Source organism: Neopsephotus bourkii, unplaced genomic scaffold, assembly GCF_033783945.1.
Source record: "Neopsephotus bourkii isolate Nb327-2 ecotype Australia unplaced genomic scaffold, CSIRO-AGI_Nbou_v1 NB_804, whole genome shotgun sequence".
Taxonomy (NCBI): domain Eukaryota; kingdom Metazoa; phylum Chordata; class Aves; order Psittaciformes; family Psittacidae; genus Neopsephotus; species Neopsephotus bourkii.
In genome coordinates this window covers 1,369,120-1,381,264 of record NW_026901300.1, presented here as the reverse complement: position 1 = coordinate 1,381,264, position 12,145 = coordinate 1,369,120, and the positions used below count along the sequence as shown (strand labels likewise).

Genomic DNA, 12,145 nt, shown 5'->3' with positions numbered 1-12,145 from the left:
CCATGATCCCTCAATATATTTCCACCCACAGTTTCTTTTATGTTAACGAGTGTGTAGGAACTCACAGCAGTCAGCCAGGCAGAAAAGCCTTCCTTCAGAACGCTTTCCATCACACTGTACAAGCCATGTGTGATTACCTGAGGGGTCCTGGAGCCAGATCTTGCCTGTGTTGAATCCTGGCCAAGAGTCTCATTTCTTTCAAGTGAAACAGCACAAAGTCAGCCTTTTAGACAAGAATGTACCCATCACACATCTGATCTACATGTACCCAAATCAGCATCATCAGCTGCACTGAGCATTTCTGAAAGGAAGATGAGTGGAATACATATCACTTAACTTTAAACATCTCATTTGGCCTAATTCTCAACTACCCCTATAATTCATGGATGGAAGTGAGTGTTGTTAGAGAGCAATTAATCCAGTTTAGATGTCTGCAATGTGATGAGGGAATTCCACCCCAGTGCCTGTTCCTCTGAACTCATTATATAGGAAGTCTAGACAGCTGGCTTGGATACAGATGTCTAAAGATAGATTAGAGGTTTCACCTAAGGAGATACAACAGAATCTACTGGGTATTAGAGGCTTTGCAGTGGCTCTCGACTGGATAACATACCTGAAAGCAAGGAACCACTTGTCTCATTGCAACTGTGCAAAACCATAATGAGTTAAAAGCTGCTTACATGAGGTTTCTGAACTTCAGTCTTGGCCTAGAACGGGTGAGGCCTAAGCAGTCACTGGTCCTCAAGATAAGAAGTTTTTTCAGCAGCTCTGTAATCAAAGGGGGAAAACCAGCTTTTCTTTAAATCACTGCTTTAATCTTGTTTCTCCCAGCAATGCTGGAATTCTGTGCTCTGCCACCAAATGCAGCAGGCTATTTATATATATAAAGGCTTGTTTATTCAAGTCAGCTTGAATGAACAGTAAGAACTTAGGCTCTTGTTACGGCTGCACCTTTGAGATGATGGAAATCACAGGACTGAAAGTTGACAGTAGTGAAGGTGCACTGTATTTTCAAATATAGTTGCTTCTGCCACCACTCCAATCCCACAGGTACATTGGCAGGGCAAAGGGATAGATTTGGCAGGGATTTCTAGGGATGTGGTAGGGAAAAGACTGAAAGGATTCAACTCCGAAGCTTTTGTTGACTTCTGAGGTCCTGGTGTCACCACTTCATATGGCCTTTGAAAAGGTACCTTTGGGGTAAAAGTGAAGGATTGAGGCTTTAGGGATCATAGCCTATTGATACGTGGCAAATCAGGTGTCTCATCAGCTCTTTGGAGAGAGGAGCTTCTTTGCTGTTGGATAATAAAATGGAAAGATAATGGAATGCTTTGGCTTTCTTTATTCAAACAATACAGATAACAGCAAAACACAAAATGTTTCCTCTTTTTCATTTCCCCAGATGCATGCGTGAGTATTCCCTTGTTTTTCACATTACTTTATGTAATGCTTCAGTTTGCAGGATAATTTAAAAGAAAACAGCTGTGAAGCTTTTTAGTGATCCCAATAGCTAATGCAAATACAAAATCAAAATAATGCATCACTCAAGTGGAGACAGTTTTGACTATCTATCTGTGAGAAGCCACTTTTCAAAACAAGATACATATCATATCGCATATGATAGGAGGGTAGTATATAGTCACAGCTTTATTGGGCAAATGTGATAGCCCAGAAATGTCAAAGACTGCACATCAGCTTTGTACATGTAATGGTTTCAGTGAAAGTCAGGGTAAAATTAACAAGTCCTCATAGGCACTTAAGTGTCCCCTGTGCTTTTCCATGTCTTGGGTCTTCAGTGCAGGGTTGTTCTGTGGATCGCAGAATGGTTTGGGTTGGAAGGGACCTCAAAGCCCATCCAGTCCCAACCCCTTCCATGGAGAGGGTCACATTCCACTACAGCAGGTTGCTGCAAGCCCCTGTGTCCAACCTGGCCTTGAACACTGCCAGGGACTGGGCAGCCACAGCTTCTCTGGGCACCCTGTGCCAGCGCCTCACCATGCCTCCTAGGGAAGAACTTCCTTATATCTAATCTAAATCTCCCCTCTTACAGCTTAAAGCCATTCATTGCCCTTTGACCTATCCTTACAGGCCCTTGTCAAAAGTCCCTTTCAGGTATTGTTGGCCCCTTTAGGTATTGGAAGGCAATAAATAAATGTGGGGTTTTTTTTTAAATAGTAGTGCTGCTTTGCTGAATGATGGGATTTCAACATTTATTTTCATCCTGAAGCTTTGTTTGTGGAAAACAAGACAAGCAGGTACAACAAAAGCTGAGGGATAGCTCTGTGGGAGAGCACTTGATGGCAAAGACACAAATTCAAGCCTACAGGTACTTCACTCACATCACTATGGGAGCTCTGGCACTGGATAATCTTTCCTTCTCTCCCTGGAATTTCCCCTGAGAAGGTTTAGTCAGAGAGGCAGATTTGTCAGAATGATTCAAGGAAATGACTTAAGAGTTGTGAAATTTTTTTAGCTTCATCTTATTGAAACCAGCGGGCTCAATTCTCCCTTTGGTTTTGCATCAGTGCTGCAGAATGCACAAGCATGAGGGAATCCTGGCTCCTTGGTGTGCAGGTCTGCCTCTTCTTCAGGAAGCATCCTATGCCTGACACAATGCATTGCAGGACACCCTGAGTCACTACTGGAACATAAAATACAATGGTCATTACAATATATGACTATTTATACGCAGAGCCCTTGGGATGACTGAGTTTGAAAGCAGAAAACCACAAGTGCTTTTAACATCAAGACTTGTGCTGCTGAAATGGAGAAACAATGAGCTGCTGCACATACCATGGGATACTGGCAGGCAAAATATACCCCCAGATGTGCTGACCTTCACAGGGCTGTAAATTAAAACAATTAAATGGAAGTTTTAGTAATAAGAACAATTTAGCATGTGTAAGGTACAGCATAAAATCGTGCGATTGATGAAAAAAAGAGAAGGTTTAACTTCTGAGTGGTTTGAAATCCTACCCTGAAGCACCTGAAAACATTAAAGCTTTAAATTCACACTCCTCCTTACAAAATGCATGGCTGCATGTAATGCTTCGTGCTAGTCTCTCTGGAACCCACCGCATCACTCCATCACCATTTTGATAAGGAAAGAAACTTGGACCCAAGGATACAACCTGGCAGAGCAGGAAAACCAGGAGTGAAGATGGACGGGGAAGTGAGACCTCCTGTTGGAGTCCCAGCCTGATTTGATAGGCACCTTCTCCTCTAGCTCTCCTGGTGGCATCTTGTCTCCCTAGGCAACTACAGATTAGAGAGGAGACAAAATAGCTTGATTCCAGAACTGGAAAGCAATGACTGGAGCTTCGATGTAGGGAAAACGTCAGGGAAAGACAGTGAACTAACAGTTGAAGCAGAGGCGTCAGAGGCAGGTGCTTCAGGTTCTATTTTTGACTTGGACAAGGCAATTTGCTTCTCTCTGTTTTGGCTTCTCCTCTGCAAGATGAGGATGCCAGCAGCTGCCTCCTGGGTGTGGGTTGCTTTGCTGAGGCCAGGGCTGTCAAATCTCCTGTTCTGGGTGATGCTCACTTGACCTCAGCTTTGTTCTCTGCACTGTTGCCTGCATCTCCTTCACTTGCACCTCTTCTGTGCTTTCCTGGGCCTACACAGGGTGTACAGAGCACACAGCAACATGTTTTGGAGCTGTGCAAGGTGGGACCTTCCTCTATTACTGCATTGCCTGAGGGCTTCCCCATAGCATCTGATAACCAAACAAGACGAGCTGACCCTCAGGTGATGTGGAGGTCTATAGAGCTGGTAAAGTACACTAAATGGAATTGTGGCCCTTGTACAAAGCACTTCCACCTCTCTCTGAATTAGATACTATTTCAGGGCACAGGCAATAGATAGGTGCTGGAGTGCCCCCAGAGATGGGCAACGGAGCTGGTGCAGAGTCTGGAGCACAAGTCTGATGGGAATGGTTGAGGGACCTGGAGGGGTTTAATCTGGAGAAGGCTCAGGGGGGACCTTATCACTCTCTACAGCTGTCTGAAAGAAGGGTGGAATGAGCTGGGGGTCTGTCTCTTCTCCCAAGTACCGAGACAGGGCAAGAGGAAATGGCCTTAAGCTGCACCACGGAAGGCTTTCATTGGATATTAGGAACAATATCTTCACCAAATGGTGCTCAAGCATTGGAACAGGCTGCGCAGGGCAGTGGTAGAGTCACCACCATTCCTGGAGGTATTTAACAGATGTGTAGATATGGGGCTTGGGGACATGGTTTAGGGGTGGACTTGGCAATGCTGGGTTAACAGTTGGACTTGATCTTAAGGGTCTTTTCCAAGCCAAACAATTATGTGATTCTCCGACCCTGCTCCGTTATATCCCCATCTAATGTTAGCCCAGCTACAGCTCTGGGCTTTACAGAGGGGTGGTGAAGGACAAGTGATGATTATCAACTGGGCCCACCCTTCCTGGCTCTGAATGAATGAGTTTCCAAGGCTGCGGGTGCTTTCTCTTTGCTGCATTCCCCAGAAAATCCCTAGTAATCGGGCTCTCCTTCCTTCCGGGAAGCACTGCCATCTCCTCCTGTCCTTCTATCAATCAAGTCCGCTACCGCGTAAATTCAGGTGTGCTTCGAGACCGTCTGCTCTCCGGATCGAGTGTCGCGGAGCCGGGAGCCCGAGCACAAGGTGCGCTTCTCGGTTATTTCTGATGTTAAAGCTCTCACGCTGAGACCCGCGGCCGGGAGCCGCCTCCGCGGTGCCTTCCCACCCTCCCACCCCGCTTCCGGCAGGCGCCGAGGACCGGCAACCAGAAGGATTTCAGCGCGGGGCGGCTCCTTTGTTCGCGCGGGTCGCAGGGCCCGGCCGTGCCCCGGCCCGGCAGCAGGGAGGGAAAGAGGGAGGGGCCGAGCCTCGCCGCCGCCTTCCCGCCGCGCTCCCGCTTCAGCCGTGCAGGGCGGGTCCCGGCGGCCGCCCGCCAGCGGCTGCAGCCTGCGGCGGCGCGGGGCTCCCCAGCCGCTGCCCGAGGGTAAGGAGGCAACAAAGGAGGGGCGACGGCCGGGGAGCGGGTCCGCGGAGCTCCCGGGAGGGGGCTTGGAGGTGGTGGAGCATTGCCCTTGGGCGGGGCGGGAGGCACCGTCCTGAGGTGGGTGCGGGCGGTGCTGCGGCCGCGCTGGTCCCCGCAGCAGCGCCGGAGGCTGGGTATAGCGCGGCACGGAGCGGGTGGCTCGGGGGGTACACACACGCGTATACCCATCCGCAGCTGCAGCCTGGCCGCCGGGTGCTTGCGGTGACGAACACCCGCCGGGGCCGCTGGAGCGGCAGGGCCTGTCGCTGGGAAGATGGAGCTGAGGGTGGGTGGCAGCATCCATTGCTCGGGGCCGAGCGAGTTTAGGTTTGAAACGGGGGAGAATTCTCTTTTGTCTCCGGGAAGCTGGACTGGTTAGTCTGCTCTCTGCGTTGTTGCTCTTCAGTGATACAGATATCAACATCAGCTGCGTACTGCAGGATTTGATGGGGTTTTGTCTGTAGCAAGATGTGCTTCTGAGGAGAACCCATCAGTGTTGGGCTGCTGTCATTTGCAGGGTGAATGGAACGGGATGTGCCTCTTGCACCTCCTGGTGCAAATCAGTGAATGGTCCGTGTGGGGAAGCATCCAGGGATGGAGGCAGAGGCGTGTGTTATCTCCAGGGTGTCTAGGCAGGCTGCAGCAGCGTTAGGGAAGTGCTGGGAGACAAAGCACTGTGTCAGTGCTGGCTGTTACTTGCTGCTCTGTTGGTTGTCAGTATTGTAGGCCTGCAGACCTTGTCTCAGGAGCTCATCCTGCTGGAATGGATGTCAAGTTTCACCAGCCCATCCGTTACTGCTGGCTAGAAGAGTTTCCTTGAGGGTGACTTGCAATTTGAGATATATTTGGGGTGCATGGCATGTGTGTTTGCCTTAGCCTCTGCCTAGCAGTGCTCCAGGAAGGCCCCTTTAATCAGCACGGGTCAGTCCTGCCCCATCATTGCTGGAGAGGTGATGCTTTAAATGTGCTGCAGCTGCCTGTTTTTAACCTGGGATATAGGATTTGGTATTTTAAGGCATTACCTGCCTGCGCTTACAGCCTGCCAGGGCTAGGATGGAGAGAGTCTGCATCAAACAGCTGTGTTCTCATGAAAATCTATCACTGTGCCTGCCAGAAATCACTGAGAGTACAGGACTTCAAAGGCTCAGCTCTGAGACAAGCCCCAAGTTAAAACCTTGGCACCAGCCATTATGGGCATATCAGAGAGAAGCTGTGCTGGCACTAGTCTGTCACCTCAGGAGCACTGATGTGTGTGGGGGGCCTGCCTTCATTTAAGGGGAAACTGGTGTGTTTGAGGAGATGCTCTGAAGATTAAGTATAAACTGGGTTGTCTGCTGAGGCTGAGGATTGGTATGTGCTCCTCTTCTGCTCAGCTTCCTGCCGCCTCTAGCCTTGGAAGCTGCCATCATTTACTCCAGCAAGCAGCAGTTCCTGATATATTTCCTCTTTCTCCCCATTTGTGCTTCTGCTCTGGCAGAAGAAATGATGAAGAACCTAGAGGGGAATTTCCCAGTGTCAACGATGCAGCTATGTATGGGTACACATGCCAGTTCTTCCCTTCCGTTACTGGGTGATTAAAATGGTAAGAGCACAGGTTCTACCTCCTGACTGAGGTTGCTGTTTTTATTTATCAAAATGCCTCCTTTATCCATGAAACTTAGGAGAAATAAAGGAGGAAGGGGGGTGTCATCATTCTGGTGAGGATGAGAGACAATATATAAAGTAAGTTCCATCTGCCAGATGCAGGGTGTCAGTGCCGCTTTGCAGGCTGTATACAGTGCATGGCAAGGTCTATGTTAAAGCTCTGGGAAAGATGAGGTACAGATAGCTAGACCTGAACGTGGCTTGTTGCTAACCTACATTAGACACTGCTATGCACTAATTTAGAGATGTCTGTAGGTTTTTACAGAAATGTTTTTCATAAACATCATTTACAAATACCTTGAACCCCATTTCCCCCTCTATCTTGCAAGGGGTCTGAGCACAAGAACAACCGAGAAAGTTGCTGATATGAGGCAGGAAGGCATATTTTCCCCCTTCTGCTCAATTGCCTAGTTAAAAACAACCAACAATTTCTGGCTGTGGTTCTCTTATCGCCGTTCTTGTGATATTTACAGTAGAATTTCAGGTCTTGTTGGGAGAGCACCTTGGCTCATGGTATTGGTGATGTCAGACTCTAGCAAGACTGGGGCTTTACTGGTCAGTTTTTTAAACGGACCAGATTAGGTAAGTTAATAAATTGAGGTGACAAACCGGCTAAGCTTGCTCCAGAAGCTCAGGTCAGAGAAAGGAATTGGACTTGGTCTTCCTGAGTCCTACTCTAATCTTGCCTTCTCCATGTGGCTGGCCTTCCCAGGGAACTCTTTTATCTCTGTGGCTGATACTGATGGAGAACAGAGAAGTCTGCCAGTGCATCAATGTATACAAAGTCTCTTTCTGCAGTACTACCATGCTCCTGGAGCATTTCCCCTTGCTCCGCTGAGAGGACCCTGCGTGCTGTGTTACGTGGTTGAGCTGCAGTGCTAAACAGGACAAAGCAAACTGACTTTCCTTGTAGCTGGATCTAATTTCTTACTCTTATATGATTGTGCAGTAGCTCTTGCTGTAGCTACCAGTGGAAAAATGACTTTGTTGCATGTGAGTTTGAGGCTGGCTCCTTAAACTGATAGTTACTGTTACTCCTGAAAAACATCCTGAAGAAATGCTGTAAAACAAAAACAAACAACACAATAGTTCTGCTTCAGACTTTTTGGAAATCATTCCCATGCAGTGGCGTGGTTTTTCTTGCCTCCTTCTAAATGAGTGGAACTGTCTATACAATAGGCATGGTTGTTTGAGAGACAGTGTAAGCAGAAAGACTAATGAAATGAAGAAATGGAACAAAACATTGTAACATATTGTTGTCATGGTTTAACTTACTTTACTTCAGCCCATGGTTGGAACTAGATGACTTTCAAGGCCCCTTCCAACCCAAATCATTCTGTGAGATGATTCCATGATGGAATAAAATATGATGCTGACTTGGCACTGAAATTAGGTGAGCCTTCCCTTTCAGTGATTTATTATGCTGGTGTTTTCCCACCTGCACAGTTGTAGAGAAACACACACAGACAGTGGAATGCCCTTCTGTGGACTCTGAGCCAGCTGTGAGGTCCCATCTCCCTGAAGCACAAAGGAAGTCTGAGGTTCTTGTTTGGTTTATTTTGGGAGTTAATGTTCTGAACTCTGCCATTGACTCCCTTGATAGCTCCATTTGTGCCTGGGAAAGCCAAATGCTTCCTCTTGGAAAGTATTTGTACTCTGTGTCTATAAAGTAAACACTACAGAAAGATTTCCCAAGTCCTTTGGTGGGCTGGATGTTCAGTGGTGCCTAATAGAGTTGAGCAGCTCTTCATCTCTGCTGCTGTTCCTTAAGTAATCTTGGGAAAAATCTGTTTTCTCTCTGTTTCTTTCTCTCCAAATGGGTGTTGCAGCTCTGACCTCCTTTGAGGTCTGTGAATTAAATGCTCTGTGGATGCTGGAACTTTTTAATCACTTCTTGGTGTTTTTCAATCCCTTCCCTGTGCTCCCTCATGTAGTTCCTTTTAAGAAGATAATATAAAGAGAGTTGCATTGCTTGGGCCAGAGCTGTAGCTCAAAATGAATTCTGTTTTGTTTGCAGTGGTGTAGTAAAGACTGCAAAGATGTTGGTTATGCTGGAAGGGCTTCACAACAAATTGGAATGACAGAGGCTTCCAAGAGATCATCTGTCCCAGGTTAGGTTCATCTTCGTCCTTGTAATTCAGGACAGAGGTTTGAAGATTTTTATTCTTAAGGAATAATGTGGGCAATGAGGGTTTTTCTCTGGCCTCCCTGCCAGTCTAGCTCAGTTACGACTGCAGAGCATGTGTGTCTTCCCCTTTGTTTTGTTTGTTGTCGTTAATGGCTTTGTATATCTGCCTGTTACTGTACAAAGGACCAGTACAAAGGTGTTTCATTGACAAAAGCAACACAATTTCTTCTGCAGTGTGAACTTCTTTGGCAGCACATCCTCTGGCGGGGCAGGGGAAGGCTTCCAAAGTGAGGCACCAGCTTCTGGCATAGGCACCAGCAAAGGCTTTCTCTGGCTGGTCTGTTCTTTTTCTTCCTTTGACATATTCCTCCCCCATTATCTGTTGCATCATGCTCTGAAAACTTCCGTGTCCGCCAATTAGTGCTGGAAACTTTTCAGCCATCCTGACAGGCACAAAAAGCAGCTGCCTGGTGAAACAAACAGCACTTCCCATCCCTTGCATCCCTCCCATTCATGACCTACAAGCACATCCCCTGGATGGAGAACAAACCTCCCTGGAAAGAGGCCTCTCCTGGAAGATGCGGAGAGGTCTTTATGTCATGAGATGTGTTTAATGGGCGTTTTAGCCTCATATTTGACTGTTGTATATTGTGTGCTATATTACCTTGGTAGCTTCTGTCAGCCCTCTGTGTGAAGCCTATCCTGGTGATTAAAGGCTGCTCCTTAACTATATTTAGCATAAAACTATTTGTTTTATAACTGAGATCCTTACTACACAAACTGGAGTAGGTCAGTCTGCAACCTTGAATAAGTGCATTTTTTTTCCTCTGGACTTCTGTTTCCCAGCTGGTAAACTTGGCACATTATAGCTGATGACCAATCCACCAGCCATCCCTAATGGAGATTTAATGAGGAACAATATGGCACAGAAAGGCAGGCTTGTGTGGAATATGCTGCTGGGGCAGGGAAAGCTGACGTTTTGCCTTACACTGTTAATCTTTTATGTATCTGTGTATGTAGTCTTGTAGTGGGATCTATGAAGTAGATTTTGAACTTGCTAAATGATAGAATCACAGAATGGTTTGGATTGAAGGAACCTTAAAGCTTATCCAATTCCAATCCCCTGCCATGGAAGGGACACCTTCCACTAGCCCAGCTTGCACCAAGCCCCATCCAACCTGGCCTTGAGCACTGCTGGGAATGGGGGAGCCACAGCTTCTCTGGGCACCCTGTGCCAGCGCCTCAGCACCCTCACAGAGAATCTCTTCCATAGGAAAAATTTCTATGTGTATGTATATTTATATGTATTTCTACTAAATGATATTGGCAGTAATACTCCTGCAAGTTTAATCGCGATGTCTCCGAAGCATCTGCAAGCACTTTTCCCCTTTTAATCTCTGAATCCCCTCAAAGTGCTTTGTCTAGATAGTAGGAAGGTGTGGGTGCACTTCCAGCACATTGACATGCAAATGTCAAAGTCAGATGGTACTTCTGGGTGATGTATGGTTCAGGTTTATGGAGTGCTATGATATACTCTGCCTTAGGGTGCTGGCAGCACTGACTCTCATTGTTAGAAGTTATAACTTGAATTTTGCTTTTCCTTTTTGGTTGAATCAGGACCAGCCTGTGTTGGAGATGTCATGCAGCACTCTGTGGTGTGATGCGCTCAGACTGCTGCTTGTAGCTGCACTTGCTTGGCTAGGTGAGATTATATCTTGATCTCTGTACAAAATCATGATTGTTGTCTTGTCTGCATTAGAGGAGAGATAAGTGACACTTTCTATATAGAACCCTGTTTCTATAAAGAGTGCAGGAGCATCTGGGGACGCGCAATGCCCCTAAAGCTCTGGCAAGAACGTGTAGTACTGCAATATTCAAGGAGTGTGGTGGGTTGATCCATCTGCCTACCTGCATGCAGGCTGGGTTCACTCTGGCAGCTTCACTCTTATCTCCAGAGTTAGGAATTGTTACATCCCATTTTTAGCACTGATCCATCTGAACGGACCTGTTCCTTTTGGCTGCCAGCATCTGTGCATCAAGCACTGCTGTTATGTGTGCTTCCCCATGGCATGGGGTAGTGTGTAGATAGGAATGCTGATTAAAACCAGGCTGTGGAGCAGTACTGCTCTTGCAAGGCCTCTGTTGCTGCTGGAGGAGGCTGGGATGGACAACCTTTCCCAGATGTGTGCTGATGTGCCAGCCTCTCCTCTTCCTGCCAGCCCAGCAAGTCCCACTGCAGCACAGGCAGGGCACCAGGCATGTTCAGTCTCCACACCTCCTTTGCAATCGAACTGTGTAGGATGGTGGTTGCTTTTTCACCCTCTAGAAACTGTAATCTCTCACCTCCTCTGGTGTAACAACCTATGGTGCTGGGGTGGCGTAGTGTGTGGCTCAGTGCCTGGAGGCTTTGAGCTCAGAACGGTATCTCTCTGCATGTGGTACAATTCAAAGTAAATGACGGCTTCTGCAAGGCAGGTTGTGAGGTGTGGATCATAGGAACCATGAGACAGGAGTAATAACATAATAACGTTGATGGGTAAGATCCCATTTGTTATAACTTGCCGAAATTATTATGGTTTTGATCATCTATGGGGATGTAATTTAATTAAGAGGTAAGTTCTGTCTTGTACTGTAAGGTTTGTGATAGCTCTGGCTTTTCCAAGGACCTTAGTATGGTGGTGAAGTAGGAAACTTCATGGTTAACACATACTGGCTGAAAGGAAACTTCCTACATGACTGGCTTCCCTGTCTCCAGCAGTGGCTGTGGTGGGAGCTGTGTAGGTATGTCAGTGTCAGCTGCGGTCTGGGGAAGTTTACAGTGTTTGCAGAGAGGCTCAAGAGACAGCAGCAATTAGTGCACATAGCCCAGAGGTCAGGCTCTGAAGTGGGAGGCTGGTGAATCAGCAGGGAGGAGGAGGGTGCTCCAGGGAACAACTGTATCCAGCATTGTTCTGCTGCTGCCAGTGCAGAGATGGGAACCAGGATGCTTGAGTGTGGGTAGAGGGGATGGGGCTTACACAGGGCCTTGGTGCTCTGGAGAGAAGGTGATACTGCACCTCTGCAGCATCTGAGGTTTGGTGATCTCTGATCTTTCAATAGATACCAGTGGTGGGACCCTCCTGGTCTGTCACCCTTCTTTTTGCATATTTGTACTGTTATCATCTGTGTGGCAAGGAGTTTACTGACCACTGTGGAAGAAGGAATCAGGACTCCCGGCTGTCAGTGCTGCATTTCAACTGTGAGAGGATCTGTGTTTCCTTTTCCACTTACCTCCTGTTGTATCTCTGCTTACTCTTAACAGCCAGTGTCAAGGTGGGTTAGTTATTTTTTTCCACTTTTGAGGACATT

At 47.3% G+C, this 12,145-nt stretch overlaps 1 protein-coding gene across 1 annotated transcript in view; it reads left to right on the top strand.

The window, feature by feature from the left end:
* Positions 1 to 4,829: 4,829 nt before the first annotated feature.
* LOC133213325 (CAP-Gly domain-containing linker protein 2-like) overlaps positions 4,830 to 12,145 on the top strand; it is a 106,039-nt gene continuing 98,723 nt past the window's right edge. The window contains 1 exon segment of the mRNA XM_061355488.1: positions 4,830 to 4,986. The gene's annotated coding sequence lies outside the window, so the exon portion shown is untranslated.